The 24,067-nt window shown below is 42.5% G+C and overlaps 1 protein-coding gene across 20 annotated transcripts in view; it reads right to left on the bottom strand.

Annotated features, from left to right (window-relative positions):
• The window catches only part of INPP4A (inositol polyphosphate-4-phosphatase type I A), a 119,637-nt gene that overhangs the window by 86,841 nt on the left and 8,729 nt on the right, over nucleotides 1-24,067 (bottom strand). For 2 of the 20 annotated variants that reach the window (XM_066983659.1, XM_066983666.1), the window contains exon 1: nucleotides 3,082-3,439. The exons of 17 other annotated variants lie outside the window; for them this stretch is intronic. The gene's annotated coding sequence lies outside the window, so the exon portion shown is untranslated. Of the gene's footprint in view, nucleotides 1-847; nucleotides 973-3,081; nucleotides 3,440-24,067 lie in introns of those variants that run through there. One more of the 20 variants, XM_066983673.1, reaches the window with a different exon arrangement.

Here is a 24,067-nt window from a genome sequence, read left to right on the forward strand (position 1 = left end):
TCTTTCCCCCTCCTCTTTAAAACCAGGGAACAAATCTAATCCACACAAGACCACTTATTCAGAAAACAGGAAAAGCTATAGGGACAAAGTGGATGCCCTGTAGATGTGTACAGACATATAAATGAAAGAGCACCAAAACAACTCACAGAAAAGTTGCCATTTCTAAAAATCACTCAAATACAAAAGGTGAGTTCTCCAACAAACGAGACGGTTCAGTATTGCAAGCAGTGCTATTCATACTGCCCACGTGCACGGATTTTTATTCCCATATAAACTCCAGGAGCTTATTTCAAACACACACACACAAAAAAAAAGAAACAAAAAACTTGTAACCAAGCCAGCTCCAACAAACTTTTTCCCTCCTCTTTTTCAAATTTTGAGTTGAAAATAAAATGCCATGCTGTTCTGTGACACAAAGAAGTGTTAAATAAACGTTGATATATTGCTGCTTTTTCATATACTGCAGAGCCCTCTTTCAAAAAGTCTAATATCAATAGCAAATTACCATATAAAATACGGCGATCGTTTTTTTGTGACATAAATCATTACTCAACGCATGGGCCATTTTCTGCTCTGCATAAACTCAGCATCTGATGCAACAGTGCTTCATTTCTGATAACCGGGTAAAGCTGTCATACGGTCCAAAAATCACCCATGTTAAATGCGATTCGCGCAAACTCATTCTAATAACGAGACTGGATCTCCTCAAAGTTCTTTGCACATGCCAGGAAGGCAGCCTAAGGGCTCAAAATAACATCGGTAGGGCAGAGCCACATGGGAAACTGGAGGAAAAAGCTGCAGGTTGGACCAAGGAGGAAACAAATAAAAGGACAGCCGAACACCGTACCTTTATTGCAGAAAAGAAAGTCGAGGAGATCACGAACTCTCACGCTTCGTGTTCTGCTAAAAGTACAGGTGAAATGGCCCCAGCAGCTTCTTCCATGTTGCCTTCATGGCCTAATGCAAAGCCAACTTCAGGCAAGAAAAAACAACTTTCAGGGTGATCAGAGGGCAGACTTTTGACAAACCATATTATACTTATTACAAAATCCCTGCAGAGAAGGAGCCTCTCTGATGGTCATCTCTTCCACGGATGGTTTACGGACAATCGGGATGGAGAGGCTGTGTTCAGGGCTGGGTTGACTCCCAGGCTACCCATCATCCTCTCTTTTTGATTTTAAGCACGTTCTTGCAATTTCTTTTCAAAAATGTTAACTGTTAATTATTTAAATGCACCCACAACATATTAATAAGGAAATGTAGTAAACTCAATTGAAGATATTTAAGTTTTATTATCATAAATTATTTGTTCTGGTTTGACATAGCAGAGAGTTCCTAGTCTAAATGTATACATACTGAAAGGCAGACGTGAAGGCAAACACAATTCTGACACAATCTCAGAAAACAATAATTTAGATACAAATCAGTGGAAAAATTAGGACTTTAAAGAGTGTTTTATTCAGATTTGTTTGATGTGGGAGGGGAAGGAAAGACTGCCACGTGCCAGAACTCTGTTAGTAAGCAGCCCTAAAAACAACCCTAAAATTAAATAATGGATAAATTAGCTTGCATTCATAACACTGTAACATCCGAAATATTTTATATCCAGAACATTAATCATTAAATTCAGCGACAAAAATTTTGCTCTTGGAGATGGGAGTCCATGAGTGACACTGTTTTACAAGCTTCACTCAGAGTGGTTTTCTAAATTGGATGTCACAAGATGTGTACAGACACTACTGATGTGCTAACAAACCTTGCTCTCCATTTTGTTATGAAACTCAATCTTTTTTTTTTTTTAAGGAAGTCATGCCAAATGTAATTAATTCATAGCAATGAAAACACTGTGCGTCAGTGAACGCTGTAAATTATAAACAGAAGAAGAACCTAAAGCATTCTGTCATTTTAAATGATCTTACTACATTGCTTACTACGTCTCGAGAGCAGTGATTTCGGTGCAGATTTTACAAGGGAATGCATGGCAGTTTCAAGAAGCTGAGAGTAAGCTAATATATGATGAGTTTTCAAAAACATCCTCTTTTTCTCATTCTGAAAAATAATACACAGAAGTGACCAGACTCCCTTGTTATTAAGAGCAGCTGCTGACCTCACTGTTATATGCACCTGAAAATGACATTGTCTTGCAAATACAACATAAATGCAAAGAAATAAAAAGAAAAAGAAAAAAAAAAGGAGGAATGAAATTAAGATAAATTCATTATCGCAATTCAAAACCAAAGGTTTCATAACTTAGCAAATCTCTTGGGGACAAAGCAAAGGCTCAAGACTCAGTGGGTTCTACCTGAGGATAATTAGCAATACAAATCTAGACTACATTAAAATTATTGCACCAGAGTGAAGAAAACAACAGCAAACCACTACAAAAAAAACTACTTTTCCTCACTCTGCATAAGTGAACACTAACTAGAACATGTCCCCCTTTTTGCATATAACCAATTGTTAGAGCAGGACGTATACACGGGTTTTTGGCAGCACAAAATGAAAACAACCCCGGGACCAGGATACAGCGTTTCGAGTATGTGAGGAGACTGTTTACATCCAGGCACTGCACAGAGCACGGCGTGTGCACGCTCCCAGCCTGAACGCTGAAGGCAAAACAGCGCTGTGATTTTAAAGGTAAACAATCATTACTTTGCTATTCCTACCGCCACTGCTCTTTATTCTATTACCAAAGCCATTCAGAAGTGGGTCCGCTTAGTCGGAAGCGAGAGCTAGGGAACTGCAGCGATCTGCGAAGCGCAGGCAGAGGGCTGCTTAAGCACCCGCCGTTCTCCCTGCCCTGATGTCTAGCAGCACCGTTTCTTCGAAAGAGGTCTTCTGTCCTTAACATGGCTGCCATGCCTTACATAACACAATGAATGAGAACATGTTATTTTGTTTCCTCGGACATGCACTGCCCGTTAGCCGCACGATTCCCCATACGGCTCTGCAAAGCCAAGACAAAGCTTTGCGGTAACGCAGCTCCCTCTGAGAACAAGCAGCAGCAGCAGCAAGACTCAACCTTCCCAAGCTCTAATTTCCCCTTCCTGTCTTTCCCTAGTAAATAACAGGCATTCTTACCTTTAAGCAAGCAAGAACCATAACCGTGCTCAGTAGAGCCTGCTGCGTTTCGTCTGTGCTCGTAAAAGAAAACCTTGGCGCAAGCGTCTGCTGCAGCAGGTAATCAATAATGCAACCTGCCTCTCCTGTTGCCAGAGCTGCTCCATCTGCACGCTAGCAAACGTGAACGCTGTCAGCGTGAGTCATAGCAGTGACTCAGAGCAGATGCAGAGCTGCAGGAGGAGTTTAAGTTTCAGGGCTTCCTTTCCGTGTCGCACAGGCACGCACGCACGCGCCGCCCGTGTGCCTGGGTGTACGCACGCCTGCAGACGGCCGCGGCCTTTCGGCAGCGAGTTGGGCTTCTTTCTTTGTGCAATCTTGCTTTTTATTTCTGGGCTGGCAACTCTGATTCTGTCTTCGCTGTAAATATATTCGTCTTGAATGCGAAGCTTGCTCTGCGAGCCAGGTCAGTCCCGTGGTGTGCCAGGCGGTATGCGACGGGCGCCTATCTGTGAGCTCACGCCTCCCATCAAGACTCAAGGGAAGAACTCAACTACCCCAGGAAAGATTCCAGAAGAAAAAATAAGTTGGGGCAATATCCATTTACCCACCATGAGTGTATAACAAAGTGCCTCTGGGGGCAAATTGAGCCTGAGATGCAGCGAGAGGAGAGCTGGGGGATGCAGGCGAGCAGAAGCCCCACGTGCCTGACACCAGGGCGAAGCGTCTGCAGGAGAGAGCACCGCTACATGACGGCCAGGGGCAGTGCCTTGGGGGAAAAACTGATTCCTGCAGCTTCCCCCATAGTCACCTGTCTCACCAGGCACTGGTGGCCACTGTCACAGCAGCAGCAGCGATCCATGCGGTTACTCGCCAGGCCTGCCAGACTCCCCACCACATTTAACTTAGGGCAGGTGCTACGCAGCCTGTTAGGCACTTAATGCTAGGCAGTGTGAAGACGGAGTGCAGTACTGATTGCATTTTATTTCTGAAAGGCATATTACACTAAGCATTGAGCAAACCCAGGCTCGAGCAAGGCAGGTGAAGCCCTCTGCTACCGAGCCAGCAGGTCAACCCCACAGAAACGAATAATGGGATGAATGAAGAGAGAGCATTGTCAGAAGAAGCTGCTGGCCCAAGAACTATGCCATTAAAACATGCAGACCTGCTTATCAGCCATTCATATAAACATCCCAGACAGTCTGGGAAAAGGCACTTGGTTTATGTCAAAGCATTTACAAGCGAAACATCTTTCCTCATACTTAGCAAATGTCCTGCTGGCTATCGCCCAGATAAGCAGATTTGGGCTGAGATTTCTCACGGAAAAGCTGATAGCAAAGCATGACTGACTTTCACAGGTTTTGTGGGGTTTTGTTTTGCTAAAGACATACTTCTTATGCAAAGCCCAATCAAATTTAAGGTAAGCCTCTCCGTCCGATCCAAGCAGGTGCACTACACCCTTCATTACTGTATCTGCTTGCTATTAAAGCCGCTGAACAAACTTCATACTATTGATGGTAATGTTTACTCCTTCCTTGTATCTCGAAGCAGCCAAGAACACTGGCTTGGCAGGGATCACGAGATGAGAAGGAATCAAGCTGAGCAAAACAATCCTGGAAGCATGGCCATGGAGATAACACAAACAAAGGGATAAAGAATAACTGGTGTCTTTCCCCTAAAAACACCCGTATTATATCTATCCCTTGGAATATCTTCAGGAGCTGCTAAATCCCACCCTTTTCCTCAATTTACTAATGGCAGTGAGTTTTTGCTCCAGCCAAGCTTTCAGGGCTTTGTTGTTTTGAAAATGTTGCATATGCAGAAGAATGCTAAACTCCCCAGCATGCCTGGAAAAATATAATCAAAAACCCCAAAACCAACCAAGACCCCTAAGTCTTTTAAATATTAAAAGTAACAGCCAGAACACAGTCCGAATGGCATCTATGACACAGGTAGAGAGGACCGAACGGGGCAGTACTTCACACTTTTTTCTTTTGTTGTTTTTTTGTCTGTTTTTTTGAAAGTATGGCATGCATTTATATGTCTACACTCAGTTTTGTGCTGTGGTTCACCTAAAAGCACAGATTTGGATCAAAGACGACTCAAAGAAAAGAGCTGTTAAAGACATAGGGAGACGAAACACATCAAGAGCGAGCACACACTGTGTAACATGCAAATACGTATCTGCAAATGATCCCACCTAAAAATGAGAAGTGATCCAGCTGCTGTAAGCAGCAGTTCTGTGTTGCCTAATTTCAGTTGCCCTGGCTTGACCTTCTGCTGCAGAAAGGGTTTGGATCCCGGGTTTGAAAGTGGGAAAACCTAAAGACTCTTGCCCCAGGAGAAGTGAAAACCTAAAAACTGACACTGCTGTGGATGAAATCTTGAACATGAGTATTGTACAGCCTGCTAAACTGAACGCTATTGCAAGAGATTTTGTGTTAAAGGCACTGCAGACTATTACACACTTTTCAAGGACTAGAGATAATATTTTTTTTTCCTTTTTCTCCTTCAGAAAACAAACGAGCCATGGCTCTTCTATAGTACCTATTCAACACGGTACTCCAGAGCACGCTAGGGCAGGGAATCCTGTTCCTCCTTATCATTTCCCTGTCTCGGGGATTTTGGTTTTGTTTGTTTTTTTTTTTTTTTAAGCCATCATGATGCCAGTGATGGTGGAAACGGCTTCCCGCTGCCTCTTGCAGGTCATCCGATTCCATATTAACTTGCTTTCTTATGAAAGCTCGGTGTACAGTCAAATTGTCCTTACTGAGTATATTTAACTGCACCTCTGTTCTTGAGCCTTTTTTTCTTCTTAGCTGTACTGTAAGAGGGAAAAAAACGCATTCATGTTCTTCAAGGACAAAGCTGGCTTCCACTGCAATAGAGTAACAGAGGCAGATCAAGGACCACTGTCAGTACCCACAGTGACACCTTCCTTCCTCCTTCCAGTCCCCTTTCCATCCGCTATGCACTCTGCTGCATCCTGACGATGGTTTGCAGCCCTGTTTACCTGAGCCCTATGGGAAAGTGGGTGTTCAGAGAGACTAATTGCTGAGGAGCACTGACATTTGTTTTCAAGACAAAAGCAGAGCTTGTTTTCTGAACAGGCTCATACTCTCTTTATCTTTGCTACAGGCATTACAGTACTTTCCATAAGCCCTCACCAGCGAGCAGCCACATATGGAGGTAAGCACTATGCATGCACGCAGCAGAAGAGACCCACTGCAGAAGGAGCACATATTTTGAAAAGAGAGAGAGATTACAAGTTGAGAAGGGAAATACCCTTCCATCTTACAAAGCACAGCTACTTTACTTGACCAAGGTTGCTTCACACGTCCATAGCAAAGCCAAAAGCAGAAACTAGACTTCAGTGTCTTGCTGAAATGAACCTCAGGCTCCCCTTCCAGTGCACCTCAGTAGCAAGGACATTTCTTCCAGCTGATCACCCTTCGTGGGAATTGTGATACACCACGACAGAAGCACCGTGCTTCTCAGGAAAATTAAAAATCCTGCTGGCAATAGCATCAGCGCCAGAGGAAGCCACACGTGGAAGTGGAGCTTGACTGATCGGTGTGGGAGGAGAGGAGAGGATGCACTTATCACTTTCATCTCAAGGCTTCTGAAGATAAATAACAGGAGGCACTACTTTCTACCATCAATACCTCATCCACCAACATCTCGGTAGCATCTTGCACCCATCTCTACAAAAGCAGCTAGCAAAGCAAGCCAGAAGAAGCTGTGTGAAGCCATTTCCAGAATACCACACAAGTACATCTCTTCATAGAGATCACCTCCTCAAGCTACTGCTACGGCTATGACCCGAGCAAGACATTTTTTATTCCTCCTGTACCAACCCAAAGCTCCCTATCCTGCACTGGAAAGCAACTACACAGTTCCGGGGCACCTGTAACACGCTGCGCACAGATCTCAGAATATCCCGAGTTGGAAGGGACCCATAAGGATCATTCTCTCAGAGGGAAGTACTTTTGTGCACGTAGTGACAATGTACAAGATGACCTTACTGTCCTTTTCCTCTTTACGTTCTGTCCTCAGCAGATGAAACCAGAGACTGAGACACTAAGATCAGAGAAAGCAGCTAAACCAAGACAAGAAAAACGTATCTCATGACAACAAAGACACACCGCCCGGATGAGAGCCGAGTTCACGGACGCTGCTGTGGCTGCTGCAGAGCAGGGACCCAGACAGGGACACATTTACTGCGTAGGAAAGCTCGCTGGCATAAGGACTCCCCAGATTGCCCTTGATGTCAGCATAGTGTCAGCTGATCTTTTTTGGCAGCTAGCCTGCTCGTATCTATCCACTTCTGTTCTCTTTTTCTCCTTACTGCAAACATCTGCCCGTGTTTTGCATTGACAGGGAAGGTCGGCAAGCCTAATAATACATTAAACCTCAATCAAATGATGCACCATTTCCAATTAACATCTGCCCAATATTACTCCCCTTAATTCAGAGCTCTGCCTCTTCCTAAAAAACTAGATAGTGCAAACGTGGAAGCATCTGTAATCTCAAGTGTCATGTATGTGCCTTAAAATCACTCTGGATAACAGAGAAGGCACTTCAGAAAACACCTGTTCTCCCCAGGTTTCTGAGAATATTATAGTTTGTTCCACCAACATAGACACAGTTTTCCCATTCCAAACCATCTTTATTTTTCTCTACAATGCACAACTGCCTCTCTGTTTCAAACCAGCATGCCCTGTTTGCAGCACTGGTACAATGAGTTCAGCTGAATCCAATGAAAGAGATGATCAAACCCAGGTGTAAACTCATTTTGAGGCATTCAGATGTTACTATATGACTTAAACATTTCATTTCCTTGCACCATCAAACAAAACACTGTACTCTGGTGGGAATTGTCTACATCCACTCATTTTGCTTATTCATTATACCCTATACGTTTTCTGAGTTAAATTCTTCCTGCTGTCTTCACAATGCAGGACTTGTAGATCTCATGCCAGTCTTTGTGACCTGTGAGTGGTAGGTTCTTAAAATGCCTCAGAAAGAACAATTGTCCGTGCTGGAGGAAGAAAGTAGAAGTAAAGACTTACTGTTTTCTCAATACCATCTGCTGCACTGGGTAAACTAAATTAAAAAAAAAAAAAAAAAAACCAACAACACGTAAAACTGTGAATGTGAAGCTGGCCAATTTTGCTGACTATTCCTCAGCATTTTTTTAATATAATGTACTCCCCCTTATTTGCATGAAGAAAGAACTGTGATGCAAGATTTCTGTGTTTGCACAACAGATTTTTAATGCTTTGTCTTGTCTTCTCAACTCATCCGTACTCCTTTGCAAGTTAATCAGCTCCGATTTTTAGCAGGGAAATCATCTTCTGTTATGTTCCTCATTAGTAAGGTCATGAAGAGGAACTGCCTACCTAGACACGTTAGGGACCTTGTCCTGTTATTCCCATTCTTGGTATTGTTTGCCCTTGCCTTGCAAAAAAAGCCCTGTTGTCAGTACAGTATAATACAGCACTACACCAAGAGCTAAGAGGAACCCCAAATGCATGTGGAATAGTAACAGATCTAATAAGGAGGAAAGCCAAAGTTGAATATTTTTCATCTCTCTCTTTCTCCAAGTTGATAATTTCTTCTTTCAAAATAAATTATGTAACAATTCAATCAGAAAGAGCTATCCAGAAGCTCACAAAATTGCCTCATGTGAATCCAACCTCTATTTGTGGTGCACCATAAATTATTCTCCAGATTAATGCCACCAAATATCACTGGGACCATTCGAAGATTAAAGTACTGCACAAACTGCATTGCGGATCAGAATCAACACCAGTAGGAGCCTGAGGTGGAAAAGCTTATTAAAAACGCTTATGATGGAAAAGTGTTTATTTCATGATTATTCTAAATTTTGACATTCAGAACTTAATTGACTTTAGATCATTTGGGATTTTTCCCAAAATCAGGCCATGGAAAAAATAACGGTAACTGTGCTTCTTAGAAGTAATATTTTGACATCTATATCCTATGATTCTACAAAGCCTTCATCCACTCAGTTTCCTATCAAGTGTAAGGCATATATTCATTCATACATTGTAGTGATAGGACAAGGGGTAACGGCTTTAAACTAGAAGAGGGTAGGTTTAGATTAAGTATTCGGAAGAAATTCTTCACTCAGAGGGTGGTGAGGCCCTGGCACAGGCTGCCCAGAGAAGCTGTGGATGCCCCATCCCTGTAAGTGTTCAAGGCCAGGCTGGATGGGGCTTTGGGCAGCCTGGTCTGGTGGGAGGTGCCCCCATCTTAATTTCTGATTAGCGCATTAACATTGGAGGAGCTTTCTTTCAAGACAGCGTTGAGTAATTTTGAGAGAATTCTTAGTTTTGGAAGGAAGATATCTTTTTATCCACCATACAAACCTTGTAAGGCTGGTTCTAACCAACGCAGAACTATTTAAAGAACTATTTAATAAATGGCAGTCACATTCTTATAAAGACACACTCCAAAATACATTCGGTTTTGCAAGTTGAGGATTTCAAACACTCATGAAATAATTGTAGAGATAAAGAAGATCTACTGAAAAGGGCTGACTCTAAGTCATGATCATTGATGCAAGCGTAAGCCAGCAAGATCCATAAAGACAGGTAGTGTAAAAATATTGTATCGATTACTATAGTCCAAAATAGCATTAATTCTCTGTTAATTTCTCTTGGGAAAAATTTCTCTTCATCAGAGGGCTTCTGAAATAGAACACAGCACATTCTTCTTTGTTGATTGTATCAAGATTGAATGGAGACACCAAGATGAACAAAGAGAAAGAAGACAGAGCATTTAAACTGTACCAAGTCTTCAGCACGATCTGAGAAAGAAATTCTCTCCCTGACACAAGAATAGTCATTTATAGCTTCAGAACCATTCATTTTGCCTGAGAACCAGCGAACTATCCCCAGCTCAGTTAATTACTGCACAGCACTGGTTCACTGAGGAAATCACACGTAAGGATGAACACTGGTGCTAAACTGCAGGTTCCTCGAGTCCTACCCAGGCTCAGCAGATCCTGCAATTGTGTGAGCCAAACCCCTAACTATGGATGGACTCTTAAAATAGGGCTCTTAAAACAGCATAACAGCTGTGGTTAAGGTGGAAAAGGAAACTGACACAATAAAATTAAAATTAAAGGAAGACAAGTAAAAGCTATCCTCACAGTATACTTTCCTTTTACGGTAAGTCTAAAAAGGGAGAAGATGCAAGCAGTACCTGTTATGCACTGTGCCTAAATAGCCTGCTTCTTTAAAAAATAAAAAAATAAAAAGGAAGCAGTATAACAAGCTGAAACCCATACTGGTCAAACACTTTCAAAAGGACCTGACATTGCCAGCTGTCACTTAAATGTGCTTAATATTCATTTTTATAGTCTATAATTTAGATAGCAGCTAATCAGCACAAGCCATTTTTTGTTGTGGTTGCGCATTTCGTCTACCCACTCTTTACCCCCTGCTCCTTCTTCCCCAAAGTCCTTGATTGAAGGTTCAAAAAATATCATAGAGACCCGCCTGAGCCTTTTCACAAATACTAGCAAACGTTGCATTAAATTGGTAGCAACTGTAGCTTTTTTTTTTTTTTTTTTAAGTGTGAGAAGGAAATAATTATTTTTTAACCCACATAAAAAATTCTCCACACAGGAAAGTAGCATATTGTTGGCATCTTACTTGTGATCTCTTGGTTCGTTTGGTTTGTTTTTAAGAGAAGCCTTTTCAGCTTTATTACTCTGATGATCCTTATCACTATGGGCTAAAAACTTGTGATGTAGGTACTACAAAGAGCAAATATCTAGTTTGTAAAGTTATTTTTTATTGAAAAATCTCCCATTAAGAAAAAAAATGAAAAGTAGGAACTGCAGAAGTTGCATTAAAGAAAAATCTATTGAGTCCTCCTACCTGCTAACCAGAAATAAAGGATTATTTAAGAATATAAATCAAAAAGTAGTATTTTAACATTCTGTAATGCTTCTCATCTCTTTAATAGGTAGAAAATTACTTCAGTCCATGCATACCCATTATATGCAATGTGGAGTTTGAACAGACTACATTAACAAGAAAGTCCAGGAGAGTCAGAAAACGTATTGAATTCTCCACTTCCTCAGAAACAAGGCAGGAAGGAGGGGAGTCGGAGCACGTAAGCTGAGCAGGAGCTAATTTGCTGTCTTAGGTGCCAGAAATCACCTTCTGAAAGCAGTTGCTTCCTTTCAAAACTGCAGAGGGGCTCGTGCTAATATGCCCCAACCAGGCTCAGCAAAGAACAAAGCAGTCCACAGGCCACTGCAGCATTTCTTGTATGTCTTCTAAGTGCTAAAGTTAAATAGGCAGACTATCCAGTAAAAGCAGAGCTCAAAATAGAATATAGATGGGAAGGATTTGGCTGCGAGGTATGAGATGGATGTTTTTAGAAGATGACAGATAGAGGAAATGTCAGAGCTGGTGAATCAAGACTCTCACCAAGGCAAAGAAGATCGATGTTAGCATCAAGAGGAAAGAGTAGGCAAAATGAGTTCCAGTTAATATATCAACCTGTGTGCAGTTCCCAGCGCGTGGCCCTGAAAGGAGAGAAGTTAATGGCACTGCAGTGGCTTGCTAATGGCTGTGCTAAGGAGCCAGGGAAGCAGAGGGCAAACTAGTTTAGAGAATGGGAAATGGAGAACGGATGGCAAGTCAAACCACACGTTTAATAGGATGATGGAGAAAGATCTGGAGTGGATTCAGGAAAGGAGTAGTTGGTATAGAGACAGACAGACATTTGTAAGCTGCCTGACTGACAGGCTGCTCAGAAGGCAAGACAAGAAAATGAGATGCTTAGGGAAGCTCTCTAACAGTAAAGGGAGAGAGAGGAGGCAAAGGGACTTGAGCAGAAGTCATCAGGAAAGCATTGTAAAGTGTTATTTGGCAAGAAAAACAGTGTTTTGTCAGGTCTCTGGAAAAAAACTTTTTAAGCTCTGTTTCCTGTACCTTCAGCTTAGAATATAAGAAAGTTTTAACGCTGTTAAGACTTCGCCTGCTGAACTGCACTCCTTCACGGTGATAGGGCTTCTCCACTGAGGCAGGTGACCAAAGAGCCATGCAGACCTCCGCAGGCATCAGTCTGGGAAAAGGCTCAAATCGTCCCTTGGCCAATGGCACTTTAAGATGTGAACCTTTCACTTCTCAAAATTTTCAGTCTGACTGGCAGGAACCTGGTGAGAAACTAAGCCTTAAAACTCTATATCAGATGCTTCAAGATTCATTCAGTTCAAAATCAAGCCTTCCTTGTTCAGTGGACTAACCACTTCTCATTGTGCACAAAATTCTTCCATCCAATCAAGTGCTACATGGTGTGAAGGGACGTTTTGCTGTACAGGCTATAGGCCTGGAAAGGAACTGGGGCAGGCTTGGCCTCTACTACTGCAGAGCCCACACATCCGCAGAGAAAGGAAAAAACAGTACTGTGATGCTTAAGCCTCCTACGATACTCTTACCAACAGCCTGAAATTTATATCACAGCTGCTTGAAGCAGTTGCCTTTTATTGTCCTCTTGAAGTCCACGCACTGCTTTTTATACTCTAAGGAGTAAATTGTGCAGGGCAAAACCCAGATTTAAGATCTGCCCGGCAATCTGGGTGGAACACAGGTTATTTCAAGAAGGGCCACGCATGAGTGGCTGCTCTCCAGCCACAGTCCTCTTCCTGATTTATTTTTGTTCTCCTCCCTGTCAACTGAGCACTAGCAGAAGGAGCTCCTAAGTACAGGGCCTTCTTGAGGAGATGGATGACAAATACTTGAAGAAGAGATAACTAACAGGACTGCTTTTTTGGATCTTGGAACTTTTGGGGGTTGCTCATCTCCCTTTTTCCTCAGAAATCGCTTCCTCTTCAGTCTTCTCACAGTGCAAAGAGCAGTGAAGGAAGGTGAGAAAAGACAGATGGAGAGACAGATACATAATCACGTATTACGGTACTCCAGCCTCAGCCAGGGGCTGCCTGGTCTCCAAAAACTAAAGGCAGTAGCAGCTGATGTGCAAGACAAACCTAGCATAGACACGACATTGTGGAGAATAAAGCATCGGTCAGAAGGAAAAATCGTTTTCAGCTCACGTAGCACTCAACATACACCAATTTGTGCACCAAAGCAGGCCAGCCCTAGTTTTTCAAAATAGCCTAAAATTAATCCTAGCAGAACATAGCATCCTTAGTACTCAATTTGGGAGAGCACTGAGAGCAGCTGGTGCAGAGCAGGATGTCTCCAAGCTAATCTCTACGATGTTATCAAGTCCCACAGTGTTCCTATCATCATCTGCAAGCACAAAAATGAGAAAAATAAGGAAAAGGCTGTTAGTCCTTTTTCTTTGCCTTCAGTCTCTCAAGCCTGAGAGCCAACCACCTTAATAATAACAAGAAAAAAAGAAGAAAAAGACAATAACATTTTTCAAGTAGGTAAACTGATACGTCTTATTTTAGACATCAGCTAAACAGTCAAACATCCAAACAGCAGTCAGTGTTCTGGAAAATTTTTATCATGTTGCCAGTTTGAAAAAAAAAAAAAAAAGCTCAACCAACAAACAAAATATAATCTATTTTTGCAGCATACAGACTGACACATGGGTACTAAAGAAGGGTGAGACTTGTACATTCGGGGCTGATTAAGGGTAATGTCCCACTAAGGCACCACAATCGAGCATTTAACTTTCCTTGCTGGTAAAAACACAAAATAAGATCAAGCAGCTAGTCTGTTAGCCAGTTTGTTCTGTTTTGCTAAGTCTACCTGCTTTGTCACCCTTCAAATGATTAAAAGACACCTGACAAAAAAATGCACGGAGCTGACGGCCTACCTGAAAGCTAGGCCTACAGGCAGCAGTAATTCTTAAAGTAAAGGCAGAAGTGTTTTCTCCTGGCAACTTTTAAGCAATGTTAACTTTGTGCCAAAGCCTTCCTCCATGAGCAGAGAGGAGGCCCAGGCAACCTGCAGCCACAGCATTTCGGCCACAGGCCCAGAAGCAGCAGCTAGCCCAGTGAAAAGCCGCAACCTCCTGTCTCCTGTGAGTCCCTCCGGCAAGGCCAGTGATGTCTGAAACAAGCAGCTCTTCACATAAAAATGCTCATGATAATTGAAACAAGTGTATAAAGATTCGCTCCGGCAGTACGCCAGACTAGATCTTAACTACAGAAATAGGTTCCTGCCACCTTTTTTTTTCCAGCAACCAAATAAAAGTAAAGCTCAGTTCAGTGCAGTAACATTGTAGTATTAACACGTGTGCAGGGCAGAATTAATTGAAGCTTATTTCCCCTAGAATATGATCTCTCTTAAAGAAGGACATCGAGGCCTTGGAGAGTGTCCAGAGAAGGGCTACGAAGCTGGTGAAGGGCCTGGAGCACAAGTCCTGTGAGGAGCGGCTGAGGGAACTGGGGTTGTTTAGTCTGGGGAAGAGGAGGCTCAGGGGAGACCTCATTGCTCTCTACAGCTACCTGAAAGGAAGGTGTGGGGAGCTGGGGGTCGGCCTCTTCTCGCAGATAACTAGTGATAGGACTAGAGGGAATGGCCTCAACTTGTGCCAGGGGAGGTTCAGGCTGGAAATGAGGAGACATTTCTTCACAGAAAGAGCAGTCAGGCATTGGGACGGGTTGCCCAGGGAGGTGGTGGAGTCACCGTCCCTAGGGGTGTTCAAGGAAAGTCTGGACGTGGTGCTTAGGGACATGGTTTAGTGGTGACATTGGTGGTAGGGGGATGGTTGGACCAGATGATCTCGGAGGGCTTTTCCAACCTTAATGATTCTGTGATTGATATGATTAAGGGACCGATGAAGAATAGCCAATGCAATCCAGACACTACGCTGTAAGAACTGTACTCTGGACCAGAACGTTGGCATTCAGGGTGCTGAGGTGGAGGAAGGAGTTCAAGGAATATTTCTTAGAATCAAAATAGCATAACACAATCTTAGACACAGGAAAAGCACAGACGCAACAGACAGGAATGCCAACCGTGGACTCAGAAGACCTGCTTGCTATGATCAGACATTTTACATTTATGGCTACAAAGATAAAAGCTAAGGATCAAAGTACTGAAGTTTAATGAGTTATAACACATCAGCTGAACCACAGCAAACCAAGGTCACTTAGCTTAAGCATGCTCTGCTGTAAACTATATATATATATACACACACAGATAAATAAACTTCTTTACAGCTGCAGCAAGCTAAGAATACACCTGCATAAGATTACTACTTAAACATCAGTGACAGGGTAAGAGGTCAGATTCTCAGGTCACTGACCTGAATAGACAAAATCATCCCAAATACATCTCTTACAAGCTAGACTGTTCACAGATTGAGACCTGCTGAAGCCACGGCGCAAGAACACCTTCTGACCTCTCAGACCATCCCTGGGGGAGACGGCTGCATGGTGAATATGAATATGACAGTCACATACACAAAGAAGTAAGTCAGGAGACAGGTGAGTCAAAGATAAGAAACAGGGTTACTACTCAGAGGTTTTCCAATTAAAAAGATATTTACCTCTGTTATTACCACTGGGACTAGAGAGGTTTAAAGATGACAGCTACTTAAACAAGAGAGAGGTTTTCCCAATTCATGGTTTTCCACACAAATCAGCAACTCCTTGAAGTTCTCAAGTGGTTACATTAAGTAAGCATCTGAAGACAAATTTCCTATTCTAGAAATAAGTAGATACTGTAGTAAGTATCAGTGCAAGTACCATCCTAATTTTTAACATTATGTTAGGCAGCCTATGCAGGTCAGAAGTATTAGCAATGTGGTTTGATTTTGGATCTCTACAATGAATTTTGTTTCTCCTTCTCCATAACCCTGTAAAAAGAGAGCTGTCTCCCTTCGTAAGGACTGTGCTTCACTCTCAGAAGGACAACAGCAATGTGAGACTTCCCCCTAAAAAGACACAGGCATCTCCTACGCATTGTTAGATCACTGGATGCTGCCACCTTAATTATTCCTGCCCTCTGACTCCACCGCCACAAAGCCAGCTCCCTTTCTCCCTCCAGTGACTCCTTTCAATTTCAGTGAAAAATGCTTAAGGTCAAACTGGTTTTCCCTATGGCTGCATAATTTCTTTAACAGAAGGTATCTAAAACACTGAGTCCACTCACATACCTCCTTATTCCGCAAGTAACTTCACTGATGTCAGTGAAACTTACCTCAGCACAGGAAGAGCACCAACACATGACATTAAGTTGTTTTCAATATGTAGGTTTGGGTGCAACACAGGAAGAATCCAGTTTCCCAAGGTGAGAGTTTTGTGCCTGGGGTTCTCTGAGCACAGCACCAGACAAGGAAGAGAAACCCAATACACATTGTCAATCCCAAGTGTCTCAAGACTTGTGCAAATTTGTACCCTTCAGAAAATAGACAGGAAGCACTGATCAACAGATATACATAGCTCTGAAGTACTTCACTTTGTATATGGCTGAAATATTCCATTTATCAATGAATAAAAAGAATGCAAGAGAATCTGTGGGGACACAAGGCACACAATAAAGCAGAGACTAGCAGACCTAACACGTCTGTGATCCACATTTCTGGTGTTTCTTTTGACAGGCTTTGTGACCACAAAAATGAAAAAGTGACCACAAAACCTGAGAACCTCTACTGTAAAACGTAAACTACTTAAGAAATCCTTTTTAGCAACTATTTCCTTGTTTCCTTTGCTTAATACAGCAAAAGTACTTTAAATAACTGAGTGGCAGGAATAAAAAACATTAAGGAAAAAAAGAGTATTTAACTCTACAGAGACCTCAGGTTCCTCTGGCTACAGATAGCTATCCCCAGCTGAAATCCATCGGTGCTTTAGGCCTCAGCTGGCTTGTGCATGTTATTCCCACAACCCTTCGCCAAGAAGAACTCACAGACACAGATATGTTGTGTAATTTCTCACCTTTTTATTACCAGACTTTCTAACATGGCTACTTGCAGAAGCCTAAGCAAGTTGGTTCAAGCCAGATCGGTGCTGGTTACACCTGTAAAACCTGCAGGAAAAACCATTCTGAGTCAGTCCTTCACTCCCACCCAGCTTCCGCCAGCAGGCTCACACCACTCAGGGTGCAGGCAACTGGGTTAGAGCCCAGACAAAAAGGAGCAAGCAGGCATCCTCCTCAAAAACAGCAATGCTGATGCGAACAAGCACATCTTGTTTTAGCTGGTTTCCAACAGTTACCTAAAAACCTCTTAACTTTGCCTAAACTACTCTTAACAACCAGTTTTGTATTTTCTCTTACATTTAATCATTTCTGGGGTCCAAAGGTCTGTGGGTAGAAAGGAGACGGTGAAGCTAAAGCAGGGAGTTTCTATTCCCCAAAGAAGCTACGTGCAGACACCTCAACTCTCACCTGGCAAGACTTTGTTGATGAACCAGAATATGATGCCATTTTTGTTTAAAAGAAGTCATGTTTTTTTTTCCCATCTAAAACCAAAAAGCTATAAATTCTAGCAGTATTTTTCCCCATATACTGCTTGTTATCTTGCCTCATGTTTGCTTGTCCTATTTCAAACTTCTTGAGGACTTACACTCCAGGAGGAAAGAACAGCTCGGTAAAAAATTATTTTCAGTGGCCCACCAGAAGGATTTTTTTCTTTTATGTATATCATAAGAGAGAAATGCATATACTTTTATAATCCTGAACAACTTGTTCCCTATCTGTTGACATGATTAGTTACAAATTATTTCCTTCCTCCTTGGTCTGCTCTGCTTTGAAGTTCTACCTTTGCAGGAACAGCTATTACACAATAAAATAGCTCAGATGAAGAATTCAGGTAAAATATAAATCCTGCAATACGACACCTCACTGCACTTAAACAGCAAAACGTGTATAAGCAAGTAATACGATTTTGCAACATTTACAGCTGCAGAGGTGCAAACTCATGCTAGTGGGTAAGGCATTTGCTAGATGTTTTCACCAGATTGCCCGGTTTTAGAGGCCGAGATGCAAGGCTACAGGACTGTGACTTAACAGCGCGAGAAGGTGGCCTCTTCCTGCACACCAGATGACACGTCTCCACCTAGAAGTACAGCAAGCGTTGACTGTGAGACTTTCAGGTTTAATTGCCTGTGACAACCACAGGCAGCACAAACCAGGGTCGGAAGTCAGTTAATGAACTTGCAACAAACTTGTAACAATTGCTACAAAGCCAAAATTATGAGGCTGTTGTAAATAACACTACTTCCTGCATTGCTTGCATTTTCTCCTGCTGCAAACATTTAGAGATTTTTAATTCCCATCTCTAAGACTTTAACTGAAATAAAAGTTTGATCTAGCACCCACTGATGTCAGAGGAAGAGACAAACAGACCATAAAGAGAGGAAAATAGCCAGGTTGTACAAGGTCTGTTGTGACCAATTTAGTGCCTAGAATTAGCAGTCTGTAACCACACCAGCAAGAGCCAAGAACAAAGACTACCGAGCCTGAGAGTCGGCAGATACCGTGAGCAAAGATGGGGTTGGGTTTTGTGTGGTCTTCATTCTCTTGGGTTTCGTAGTCAGCATTAACTCTATGCACTTGCTGTGACCTATTTATGTTCCTGAAACAAAACAGAACTTGAAATTCTTCTTTAAAAAGGAATTGCTTAGAAAAATATTGGAGAAAAAAAATATTAGCCTATCTTCTTTTACCTGCAATTTCTGGTCTGTTGTCCCTACTTAGCCAAATATGCGATCTGTACAGTCATAAAGCCAGATCTAGGAATTTGTGCATGTAGGTAACTTACATGGATGTACAAGTTCACAGGTTTATAAGTGTGTGTCCCCCAGAGATGTGTATACAAACAACTACTCCTGAACAAAATCCCATCTACAGTTGTCTCATTTATTTGCCCTCTCTGTGGCCATCACCAAAGAATAGTAAGTGTGTGTGCCCAGAACTTTTCTTAAGCAAATCTGTCATTTATCTCCAGTTCAAAGAGGAAAGCAGCCAACGGGTCAAAAGAAAAAACTATTTTGAATGGCTTCCTCATTATTTTTGGAGACCTCCACACAGTAAAAGATACAGCTACTAACTGTTTTCTATTTCACTGAAATTAAAAGCCACTTTCAAGGGTAGCAACAATTTTGTCCAGCAAATAAATTATCATAATAATTTACTGTCCTGAGCTATCTCCCTTTTGATACTTTGTTTTCTTTGAGCAATAAGGAATTCTTCATTTTAATTTCTCACACATTAACACAATTCTTTGTATTAAAGTTTACATTCACATTGCAAGGGAAAACCAAACCCTTTTTCCAAAGGAAGGTCAATACTGATCATACCATAACAACCAGCAAGTGCCATATACCTCGTATCCCTGTGCAAACCCAAAATTACGTTAAAAGCTTCCCTCTCAAATTCAGGACCCCAGCCTCATTCAACTGCTCCAAAAGAGACAGATGATTAAAATCACCCGGCGTAACAACTTGAGAAACCCACAGCCCACGGGCAGCACAAGCTCAGGTGAGGCCCAGGACCAAGCAAAGAGCTGATTGCTTCGCCTGGCAGCGCGGCGCTGGCTTGACAATGCCAACGAGGCTCCTTTTGTGCCGCTGGAGGTCCCTCCTTGGTTCTGCCCGCCGTCAGTGATTGCCTGGGATAAAACCAGAGGCAGGGAAGGAGAGGAAAGTCGCAGATTCTGATGCAGGCGGGGACTTGTATCAACAAACCAACCGAAACACCCCGGGCCGTAAAGAACCACTGCAATGTTCGTGCTTACGCTTTTCCTCGGGACGTTCACAAAGGACTAAAACTCCCACCAGGGAACAGACGCGTGGAGCCTCGTATGTCACTCTGCTAAGAGCCGTGTCACATTTTTCCCCCCATCATGCAAGCAGCCAAAAATAGACATGGGAATCCAAAAATACCAAATGCGCTTTGTGGGATTTGGTTTCTTCACTTAAAAAGGGAGGGAGGACGAAAGGAAGAAAATAACAATAATGCAGTACATTTAAATACATTTAGAATTATCTTGGGGGGTGGGGAGGAAGATTGATCCGAACAAATTTAGCATCTGAAGTCCAGAGCTTTACAGCGTATAAAAACAAACACACACACAAAAACTACAAAACTGTCCCAAAGCCAGAGCACAGAATGCATGTTTGCCTTATGTAGACACCATCATTACATTCAACAGACATTGACATCTATTAATTAGACATGAAAATACATTTATTCCCTTCTTCTATTTAAACTACTGTTACCTGGAAGAAAACGAGTAATTTGACTATCTTACAGATGAATTTGCCTGTGGTTGGTCTGAACTGCTTCTCTTTTCCTTCACCAGGAAAATATCTCAAGCTCAAATATATGTTGCTAAAATGTATATTTTTTAATAAACAGAAACTTACTGTTTTTCTTGAATATTTTGTTTCTTCACTAACTTTAAAGCCAAAGAAAATCTGAAACCACAGGCACTGAATAACAAATATTAAAGAAATTTCTAAAAATATCTGCAAAAATTGTAACCTAAATCATGATCCAAAATCTGGAGCATACACTTGTGAAAGAATTTGGAAGGTGTATGGTATCACAGTTACAGACATTGAAACTCTGGCATATAAATGTGAAATTCTGTATCTAACAACAGGACTGTTAGTGATCAGACGAGTGAAACTTTGAACAAAATCCTAGAAAATGCATGTCTGCACATATAGAAGTGATCACTATTCCAAGTATCCTGACAAAATTCAAGGACAAAAATAAGCAACACACCTTTGCCACTTAAATTGGCACAAAATAAAACTTGTTATATCCTTTCTCCTATAACTTAAGCACAAGTCCAGAAAAACATACAGCATTTTTCTCATGCAAATGTTTTCAAGTAGGATTAAAAACACCACAACATTTCTCTTTCCTGTTTCTTATTTAAGTGGTGAGCAGAAATAGACTGCTTTAAAAGTAGAAGCATTCAATCCAAGCAGAAGACAAGTGCTTCATGTTCTTCAAACAGAGCTCTTAGTCTGGATAATGGAAAAAGTTTAATCACTTTGCTCAGTTAAGCTTGTACATTTAAGAAATATTTCTGGACAGGAGCTTAGAAAATGGTCTTTTTAGTGTTTGTATGAAACCAAGGTGATCCAAACAAAGAGGCCTTTTTTCTCTGTAGGTGTCTTTTTTTCATTAAAAGCAGGCCTTCCAGTTCAAGACCTGCAGTGTGAAGGAAAATATGCTCCTGTTGCTCAAACTTTATACACGATTTGTTTAAGTCTTAATTCCTCAGGGCTGTCAAAACACAACCTTTCAGAAAGTTAAAGCTAAAAAACAAAAAAAAAAAAAAAGAGAGAACATTCACCAACACCTTAGGGCTCACAAGGGGAAACCTGGCCTGCATCAGAGCTGGCACGAAAGCCTTCTGCAACGGGCAATTCTCGCCAGGCTGGAACCACCACCAACAGAAAGGCCCCCCCGTGTCCCCCAGGATACTCATTATGGAGATACTGGTGCAAGCTTGAATGTCCTTGCGGATGACAATTTTGATTTTTTGTTTAGTATCAAACGTTTCTAACGCGGAGACAGGAGAGTCACCCTTTGCCCCACAGTCCTAGCCCCATAGCTCTCAAGCTGCTGCTGAGACAGCAGAAAAGTGGCACCTGTCCAGTCCTGACTTACAAAATCTTACCAGCAGAGAGCATGGGATTCTAGATCCTAGCTACAAAAAGGACTGGGTTGAGAAAATTAGGTAGGAAGGTTCTTCTGGTACATGCTCAAGAAACCCAAAATGGCTTTACCTCAACCATACCCTGGCGGTCCCCTTCCGTCCTACGCCAGCCCCTTCGTGCCTGTAAGGAGTATCTCATAAAATCAGCTCTCACTGCTAATGACTCACTGAAGCACCATTACTAATCCGGGATTTCTGCCATCATTTTTCAGTCAAGACTGATTAAAGAGATTTGGCAATACTGAAAACATAATTCAGCATCTCTGGCACTGTTTAGAAAACTGTGATCACAGCTTTGCGTGTATTAAGGCTGGTGGCCATCTGCAAAATTTCATGCTGAGGCATCCAAAGCACATATATTCAGCCACCCGTTTGAACTGGGGGTGAAAAACAGGGGTGGAAAAAGCAGAAGGTAAGATCCAGCAGGGTATGATTAAGCAAACACTCTGTCCTACAGAGGCTAAAGCTCCGGCATTAAATGGGAACTTTGTGCAATGCCGTCCCAGGTGTTGCATACACATTTCGTAATGCCAAAATATCTTTATATTAACAAAATTAAAAAACAACTTGCTTGAAAAATACAGACAGCTGATTTTGATGCATCACACCTTAAAACAATAAATATATAAATGTGTTATCAAGCTGCAGTGAGGCCCCCCCCCCCCTTCTTCTTTCATTTCAGCTTTGCCTGAAATCAGTACTCCAACAACAGGAGCAAACCCACACTGCTTCAAGCACTTCTCTGGCAGCGGAAGCGGGGTATAAAGTTAATTAGCAGTTGTGGTGGCTTTACCCCGCTGGCCATATTAAACGCTGTGGTATCAGCAAAGCGGCAGTGCAGACAGCAGCAGATTTTCTGTGACTCTTTAGCAGAGAACTTGTCTCCGCTTCCATCTGCGAGCCAACAACTAGTGCAATGAATATGGAAATTCAGCTAAAGCCTGGGGGTTGAGCTGCTGCCAGCAGCAGCACATTTCACATTCAAGCAGATGGAAAAGAGGAACTCCAGCTCCAACAGGTAGGGACTGCTGCTGCTGTGTGGGGCTGGGCCTGCACTAGGAGGACTTTTAACACAGCTGTTACCGAACCCTTTTCGGAGGAAAAGTAGGCCAGTCTGCCTGACAGCGCGAACAAACGGCAGTATCACATCTCTGAAAGCTTCCGATGTGTTGCAAATCCCTCTCGTCATCCACTGCCACCCAGTAAAAGTCCTGTTCTCCAGAGAGGAAACCACTCCCTTCCTACTCACCCTACAAACTCTGCTCATCGTGTGCATCACGTCAAGGGCTTCCACGCTGGCCGTCGCTGCCAGTGACACTTCTCTTCTTGGGTCTAAACCTTTCCCTCACTTCCACCTCTGCTAGCACAAAATACTGAATGGTGCAGGGGGACTGAGCATCCAGTACACGCAGAGTCATACGCAGGCATCAGTACCAAAATATCACTTTCAAATTTGAATGCGACAGAAGAAGAGTTCTCTGGGAAAGGACTTTGAGTATCCAGAGCACAGTAAGCCAGGGTATCAAGTCAGGACTGGATATGGCAGGGTTTCTTTGTATAAATCTGGGGCAAGAGCAGGACAGGGGCCTGAAAGGCAACATGGACGATGGCTTTACCTGGGCTGTCACAAGAGGAGATGGGCTATCATCCATACTGATATTCTGGTAATTATAAGCACATGCTATATCCACACACAGGTGCAGTCTCTCTCTCTCAAATCTTCACCAAAGGTTATTAAAGAAAATTCAAACAAATGCCCCAAAACATGTAAAAAGCAACAACAAAATGAAACTACTCAACCATTAAAAGGAAGCGTGTTGCTTTCCCTTTCTCTTCAACCTCCAGATAGGAAGTCCTCAAGCATGTCCCCACAACCTTATTCACAGCTCCCACTCTCAGCCCTGTGCAACATCATTCAGGAGAAAAACAAGTCTACGCCCAGATTCCTTCCAACCACACGTACCACAACAGGAAAGCACAAATACCTCCTGCACCATTATATCAACTCATTCTTGTCTGCAAACAACCACCTCAGGCAAATACAGAACTCTATTACAAAGAATCTCCACTAAAAAAGAAAACCACCTGTAATCTTCCCCCCCCCCCCCCCCTACACTTACCCACCTGCAGAAAGCATTTCAAGGCTGTCAACCAAACCCTTCCTCGGGTTTGGTTAACACACCCTCTCACCTTGTAACAGAGTATGGTAGCTGTGCACAAGTAAATGGGACTGCAGGTGACAGGATGGGGACGGGGCTGGCTGCCACTGCACAGACTGGAAAGGCCAGGAAGCAGCTCTTCGGAGACCGGCAGCTGTTCCTCGGACAGGAACTGACCGAGGAGCAGCTCACCCATGGGATGT

The sequence above is a fragment of the Anser cygnoides genome, chromosome 1 (assembly GCF_040182565.1).
Source record: "Anser cygnoides isolate HZ-2024a breed goose chromosome 1, Taihu_goose_T2T_genome, whole genome shotgun sequence".
NCBI classification, from domain to species: Eukaryota; Metazoa; Chordata; class Aves; order Anseriformes; family Anatidae; genus Anser; species Anser cygnoides.